Raw genomic sequence first — 8,867 nt, 5'->3', positions numbered from 1 at the left:
AAAATGGTCGAAATAGACTCGGTACACCTCAAAACATCAATTTCATCAAAAGTCGAAAATTTGCACAAATCCAATACTTTCTTCTATATATTAGAGAGTAGAAGAAAGTAAAAAGCATTTCCTTAGACCAGGATTAATTCTAATCAACAGTAATCTGTACAAAATGAAGAAACAAATAAAAATCTAATGAATACTTACAAAACCTTCACTTTCTATAGATTTGAGAACTGGAAATGTGTTTATGATAGCTTTTGCTAGATGAATTTTTTCTTGAGTGGTTGGTTTGCAACCATATTTTTCGACATATGTATCTACGATTAATCTGTTTAATTTGTATTTGTGAGAAATGTTTATTTTTTCTCCATCAGATTCTTGAAGTGTTTTGTATATTTCTGGTAACTTTCTCCTAACTATAAGCAACAAATCGAGATTTTTCTCACTGCTGCCTTCTGACAAATAAGATGATTCAATTTCTGATGCACTAGATTGGAATGAATCATTTTCTTTCTCGGTTGCATTGTATGATGAACAAGATGACATTGACACATAGTTTTCCAAATAGGATTTAAATTTTAACCTTGGGCCTGCTTTTGGGATAAGTATCGTTAGAGTGCTGGCATCCAAGAGACTAAAGCTCTCTTCATCAATCCCTTCACCTGCAGAAAATGATACTTGTCACCATCAATATAAATTTGGAACACTTTTTACTCATATAACTTTTTTCAAAGTAATTCAAATACAAAAAATAATTAAGTACTCAATTTTTATTATTTGTTTAACCAACATCAGGGTTCCTACCCCAAAATGAAACTCAAAATAAAACATTTTAAGCAGCCTATTTTCTCTAACTACAGTGATTTTTTCATGTTCTTAGTAAACCATAACATTTACATAGTTTATGTCAGGGTTGTAGTTTTGGCGGAGCAAAACTGATTTTATCCAGGCCACTGGCTAAAACCGGCCGAAACTGGATTTAACTACCATAGAACTGGCCAAAACTAAATTATGTGAAAATACACATCTTATTAGTATGTATGTGAGAGATGTGGGTTATGCAACTAATAAATGTGTTAGTTGGAAGTTGTTTAAATAAGCTTAGCAATTTTAGTTAATTAAATAGAAAATTAGTGAAATAATTTACATTATTATAACAATAGTAGTGAACAAATTTTAAAACTTTCTTCAAAATTTGTAACTGAACAGTTTGGGCCATGTAGGTAATTATCAAGTTTTAAATGAAAATTTAATAATAATAAATTATTAAAAAGAAATAAAAAACAAATCATAAACAGACACCTTTCAATATTTATCTATGTAGTATGTTTTACAGTCTGTAGAAACTACAGCATGTCTTAGAACATAAGGTTTACATGAAAAATATGCAGCAACATTAAAAACATAATCGAGTGAAACATTTTAAGCTGAAAAGATGGATTTTAATTCTTACACACAAATGTACAAAGTGTTTCAAGCATATTTAAAGAATAAATAAAAGAAAAATTTAAATTAAAAATTTTAAAAGCCCTCGACTGAAAAAAACTTTAAATAAAACTAAAATTAAAAATTTAAAAAACCCCCGACTAAAAAAAAACCTTAAATAAAACTAAAATAAAGAACTAGAAATACCCGACTAAAAAATGTTTAAAATAATATATTTATCGGCTTTTGAGGTTTCTGATGAATTGCCTTGTAAGTAATAGCAGTAATATATCCAAGCGTCGTCGTGTCGGGGGACCAATATGAAAGTAAAAACTGATGTTTATTATTATTAGTTGCATTCTGTTATTTACTTTATTACTTTTCATTCTTTCATATTTTATTTTCATATTGGTATGTAGGTTATATAGACCGCTGAGAAAACTCTTGTATTTAGATATCATAGCTACTTTATCATTATTAGCCTCATTCTGTTCATTACTTTATTATTTTTCATTCTTTCATATTTTATTTTCATATTGGTCCCCCGACACGACGACGCTTGGATATATTGCTGCTATTATTTATAAGGCAATTTATCAGAAACCTCAAAAGCCGATAAATATATTATTTTAAACATTTTTTAGTCGGGTATTTTTAGTTCTTTATTTTAGTTTTATTTAAGGTTTTTTTAGTCGGGGGTTTTTTAAATTTTTAATTTTAGTTTCATTTAAAGTTTTTTTCAGTATGCGATTTTTAAAATTTTTAATTTAATTTTTATTTCATGCTTTTTAAAGGCCAGAATTCAAACTTTCCCGGACGTAAAATTGTAACACGAGATTCTGTGCCACTGAATCTGCGTATTCTGACAATAGTTGCAATTCAAGTTATTGCTAACCGTAGTATGCAAGTTATTGCTCACCGTGATATGTAACTTATTGCTCACCGTATGCAACATAGTGTTGGAAAAAAGTTTTGTTCACCGTGCAATTCGTAATTATGTTGCACAAAGTTATTGTAAATACGCGATCGTAATATACAGTCGGACCTCCATATATCGAAGTAGCAAATTGCCGGGAAAAAATTCGATATATAGAAACGATCTTATTTTAACATAAAAAACTTCTAAATCATTAAAACGTGCATGAAACCCAATTTATAATTTAAACGAGCATTAAATGAAAGATAACAATAAAAATATTAATTTTGCAGAAATTACATTTTTGCGCCTTCATACATCTTCATTCTTCGGCAAATCAACTTGATCTGTAACATTAGGGGATTTTCGTTTTGACAATGGAACCGAGTGAAAAGCAAAAAATCAATCTACTTAACTTGAATGATTTTTACTGAAGCTAAAAAGACTAGGAATGATACTCAACAGACAAAAGGGATAGCTTGAAACTGATTTTACAGTTATACTGGTTACAACTAAGATTTGAAATAAACTTGAGGGAATGTAAGAACTCCAGAACAGAACAACGACCGAACTACACACTCCTAAACCCCAGATTCCTCAAGTTTTGTAGCAACCTTTAGTGAACATAATTTTCTCCGCTAAGCTTCATTTTTCATGATACGAACAGTCTAAAGCAGAGAAAAACCTACGAGTATCTCGAAAAAAATTTCGATATATAGAAACAACTTTTCTATGTAATGAACATAGAAATTTGCTGGGATTTCGATACATAGAAAATTTCGATATGTGGAAGTTCGATATATGGAGGTCCGACTGTAGTTATTGCTCACCGTATGTAATATAGAATTGAAAAAATGTTTTTCCCCGTACATTTTGTAATTAGAGTTGTAATATTCTGTTGTAAAAAAGTTTTTGCTCACTGTGCACTTCAAAATTATGAAACACAAAGATAATATAAAGATGTGATTGTAAAATAGTTATTGCTCACCGTAGAATGACTGTTATGGCTCACCGTATGTGATGCAGTACTATTTATAAATTATTGCTTACTGTGCATTTCATAACTTATAGACGCAGTGAAAGGTTTTTTTGTAAATTGCATAATGCATCATTCAAAAAATGAAGATCTTTTTCACAGGAGGTGAAAAACATCTCGGCTCTTTTATGTAAATGCAACTTCTATCCAAAACCAATGTATGTATGACGTTTTTTATATCTCACCATGCATTTATCAATTTTTTAGAAGTATTTAACAGTTTATTTGTAAATTGCACAATGCAGCATTGATGTCTCTCAAGTTTCTGTAAAAATGTAAAATTTTCTTTAAAAACGAAGTTCTATTTTCACAAAGAGTATGAAGCTTCTCAATGGCGGGAAGCACCATGGTCTTACATGTAAATACTAACATTATCCCTAAGTAATCCTTCTATATTGTTTATTATTGTTCACCATGCATTTCATAATTTATACAAGTAACTCATGATGTATTTGTTAATGATACAATGCATGATTAATAATCAAAAATTATTGTAAAAATGTGAAGTTTACTTTAAAACTGTTAGAGAAAAGCATTTCTCTCTCTCTCTCTCTCAGCTCTTACATGTAAATGCAATTCCTATCCATAACAATTGAGTATATAATGTTTTTAATTGTTAACTATGTATTGATTAATTTATAGGATTAACTTAATAGTTTGCTTGTCAATTTAACATTACGGTATTAATTTTTCATATTGTAAGCAAATATAGTCTCGTTATGGAGAACTTATTATCAAGTGGAATGAATAAATATCCTACTGCTGTTATAGTTGTAGTTATTTTTGCCCCTAATTCCTTCGTTTTGTATTTAAACTGAACTTTTAAATATTTTTAAGAGGGTTATTTGATATTTAAATTGTTTAGTTTAATATTTTTTTAGAGTTTGTTTTCCATTTTGATACATTTTGTATTCTTGTTACACAGAATGTTTTGAATAAAAATTAAGAATTAAATTTTAAATTTCATCACCACTAATTTCAGCAAAATTTGACAAGCAGATACGCGTTTTATTTATTTACGCGAGGGAGCAAAGCTTAAGATTGCGGGGGGGGGGGGGGCATTCCCTCGACCCGATTGAACATTACTAAAATCTAGCAAACCTGTGCATGGCCAAGTGAATCATACTAAAGATTTGGAAATCTTATCAATAGTTATGTAACGATAAATGATTAATATGTTCACTGAAATATGTTGAATTCAAATCCGTATTTCTTGTTACTTTTCGGCAAAAAGGTTTTTATATTAGTGCTATTTCGAAAGAAAAAATATTTTTGCAGTGAAACACACAAGTGTTCCAAAAATGTATTCATGCAACGATTTATGCTTGATGAGAACCTAATTTCTTCCATAGCTGTTTGTGCAAGATGTTGCTTTCGCTTTTTTTTTTTTTTTTTTTTTCAAATTTGAAGAGTAAAATATAAATAATAAAATTTACGAAACTCGTTATGAACTTTCCTTTCACAGTTTGAAAACATATCCACATAAAATATAACGTTTAAAAAATGTTCCGAGAACAGTCGGATGTTGAATGTTCTATCGAGCAATTTAGGCAAGTAATTTTTGGGTAATTTAGATACAACCCTTCAATTATTATCCTTACTACGATAATAAAGGTTACGAAGCTCGTTATGAACTTTCTTTCACAGTTTGAAAACATATATATCCACATAAAATATAATGTTTAAAAACATGTTCCGAGCACAGTCGGATGTTGAATGTGCTATCGAGCAATTTAGGCAAATAATTTTTGGGTAATTTAGATACAACCCTTCATTTATTATCCTTACTATGATAATAAAAGTAAAACTTACTTTCAAAGTTCGATGAAAACTCTTCCAATTTCCAATCTTCTAGTTTTTTCTTGACGAACAGATCAGGCATCTCGATCGCTCCGCAAGACAGCACGAAAAACGCGCCGAAAGCGTATGAACATTGTCGACACTTGTTCACGCTCTTGAGCGACGCGTAGCATGCGCAATAAGAAAAGAGTTCGAAGCTCGCGAGTTTTATTCTTGGAAATCACGCTTATTATATTTCCTATTTATACATGAATATTTATTAAACCATGTTCTTGAAACGTTAGCTGCAGTATTAAATGATTGTATGCATCTTTATTCATGAATTAGTGTTTGATAATGTGTTGTATTCTTATATGATGACTTGGGTATGTTCGTAAATGATGACTCGTATTTCTCGTATGTTTGTATTTGATGCCACATTTACTCATTTTTGAATCAATTGTATTCAAAAAAAAAATGAATACATTCAGAGTTTCATTTTTGAATACATTTTTTTTAACAGTGAATGACCCTCGAAAAATTACTGGCCCTAATGTTACAAAATATGGACTTAAGAATCGCCTTTTTAAGACTTAAATTTCAAGAAACATTCAAACAAAGTTCCCCGAACTGCCTTCCTTTAATATTATAAGAAAATCAAGTTTTTTAAACTACACTGGTGCCATTTGTTTGTAATATATTTTACAATTTCTACTTCATAAAGATTGATTTACTCATTAAAGGCAAAAGTTTTATAAACTGTAGTTGGGGCAAACCTAACCTGACAGCGTCGCAATGCTATAATTAAGAATTAGACCTGCGTAACTTTCACAATGCTGCCAGGTTAGGTTTTCTCCAACTATAGAAGTGTTTCAGTTTAATTTTCAGGAGTGTACATATGACATATTCTACACAGGCAAAGAGCGTGTTTTAATGCTTCGAAAAAAAAAATGGTGGTAATGATTAAAAAAATTTTTTTTAAACATAGGCTTTTAGATTTACTTGAAAATTTCTGAAGAATAAGGATTTTTGAATTTTGAATTTCAGAAGAAAATAAACAATTCCAGGAAAATACTGTTAAAAAATCTGGATACTCAGGAATTCTGATTTCTTCATTCTGTAAACGTACTACAAAAGAAATTCATCATCCAAATGAAGTCGAAAAATAAATAAATAAATAAAGGAACGAAAATAAAAGGGCTTCAGTGAGGACTTTTTAAATGACCCTCGAAAAATGTACTGATTTCAAATATGGTCTTAAGAATCGCCTTTTTAAGATTTAAAATTTCAGGAAATATTCGAGCAAGGGTCACCGAACTGCCTTCCTTTAATATTATAAAAAAATCAAGTTTTTTAAACTACACTTAGAAAAAACTTAAGTAGAATAACCCCTGAGTAAAAAAAAAAAAAAAATTGCTGAAGCTTAGGACCATAATTTTTGAACAAATTTTCACGGAAGAGATTTAGCACCTCTTTCTTGAAAAATTGTTTATCATGTAAAGTTTGTCTACAATTGCGTTTTTGAAATTTCAATTTCGAAAATTGGGAAGCGGGGGGGGGGGGGGGGGGGGAGAGAGAGAAATTGATTTCGATCTATTTTTAAAAAAGATTGATCGGGGGCACTCCCCTCCATCCCTTACCCTAACGTTGATAAATATGGCCTATAATCGCGTTTGTAAGGCTTCAATTTCTACTACTTTCCGCTGAGACACCTGCACTGTTTTGTCCCCAAACATCAGCAAAGAAAGTCTAAAATTACGTTTTTAAAACTTCAAGTTTCAAAATTTTTCCGGGGGAGAACCCCCGAACCCCCCTTCACTTCTCAGATCACAGGCTTCCTCTTTTTTTTTTTGTTAAGTGCCCCTCCCTCCTAAGACTTTTTTCTGGTTGCGCCACTAAATTACACTTGCATTGGAAAACTGGGTAAAGCTGGGATTTTGCTAAATGCCAGAAATCGGGGCTCGGTGGAAATCTCCTCTTGCACTGACTAAGTTACGAAAAAATAGTTTTTTTTTTTTTTTTTGTCAGAAATGTCGTTTTTTCCCTTTTAAAGAAGAATGTAACTGCGCCCCCACCTCTTCCAAAACTTGTTTTTTATCCAATATATATATATATATATATATATATATATATATATATATATATATATATATATATATATATATGATTTTCTGCATTGTTAATATTAATAAACTATATCGTTTTTGTTGTGTCAATAGAGGGCCTCCGGATCAGGCTGCGCCTGGGGCCTCACAATCCCATGATCCGCCACTGCATATAATATTTAACATTTTTAAGATTTTTTTTTTTTTTTTTTAAAGTTTAACAGAAAGAGTTTTGATCTCAAGCACACTAGGTTTCTGTTTTTCTTTTAACTGTTTCTCAGATGTATACTATATACCAGAGTTGGGGGACGTGCGTCCTTTATAAAAATTAGCTCTTGTAATAATTAATATTTAACTGTACAGATTGCGAAAATTTAAAATGTGTTGAACATAAAATTATTAAGATAGTTTAAATAAGATAATCTGTCCTTTTGAACTACAGTAAGATGTCAGCTTAAAGTCAGGATAAGCCAAGTATAGTAATATTCAATTAATTTCAAGTAAGAAACAAAAACAAACAACCTACTAAATTTTTTATTGGATTTAAAATTATTTCACGCATTATTGCGATATGTTCCTTTTTTAACCGACTTCAATAAGGGAGGCGGTTATCAGTTCATACCGTATGTATGTTTTTTTTTCTTTGTCCACTCACAGCGTCTCGCCTAGTGAACCAATTTTGATGATTCTTTTTTTAATGGATAGGGGATGGCTCAACTTAGGTCCCATTACTTTGCTTGACCATATTTGTCCTTTAGAAAAAAAGTTATGGGCAAAAAACAACAAATTCCATGCAATTTCCCTATTAAATGATTAAATATAAAACCTATTGTTATGGAAGTTTGGTGCCATACAACAGTAACATTAATAGTAATTGTAGTGATAATTTTGAATGAAGGTTTCTCTGAAGTAAGCATCAAGTTTCTTCAGGGGGATATTTCGATAATCGGGAATCTGGCGCTGTCTTCTCATTTTTGGCATAAATAATTTGATTTTGGTAACCCTGCTGATTTATAGTAAGCCTATGTGAATTATCGAAATCTTCCCTTCTTCAGTGCTATTGCTTCATAGTGGGGGTAAACCTAACCTGGAAGCGAGGTGATGCAGTGATTAGGATCTGCTTAGCCTTCACAATGCTACCATTTGGTTTGCCTCAACTACACAGTAGTATTTTTATCGTTATCATCTACGCCAATAACAGATGATCAGGGATAAGTAAGAAAATACAGGATTGCATAACAAGCAACTTGTATGCTGTGGAAACTAGTTAGGGAAATGTAATACTTAAATGGTTATAATTAAATTAACTACGCATGAATTCCAGAGAGGAACAAAGATAAATTTTTAGTGCCAATCGCCTAAAGTTTAATGCGTGTTTATAGTTTTTTTTAGTATGGAGCATTTTTATGAAAAAAATAAGGCGAAGTTTCGTGATGGTAACTTCTTACTATTTCTGAAATACCTACATTTACACTAAAAAGAATGAAATAAAAAAATTTTGAAAAAAAAAAAAAAAAATAGAACCGACTTCAAAGTTGCTCTAAAAAGTGAAAAATAATTTTATTCTTTAAACACCATCGATAATGCTTTTAAACATAATTTTTGAAGTTGG

Source organism: Uloborus diversus, chromosome 2 (assembly GCF_026930045.1).
Source record: "Uloborus diversus isolate 005 chromosome 2, Udiv.v.3.1, whole genome shotgun sequence".
Classification (NCBI taxonomy): Eukaryota; Metazoa; Arthropoda; class Arachnida; order Araneae; family Uloboridae; genus Uloborus; species Uloborus diversus.
This window is presented reverse-complemented; position numbering follows the sequence as displayed.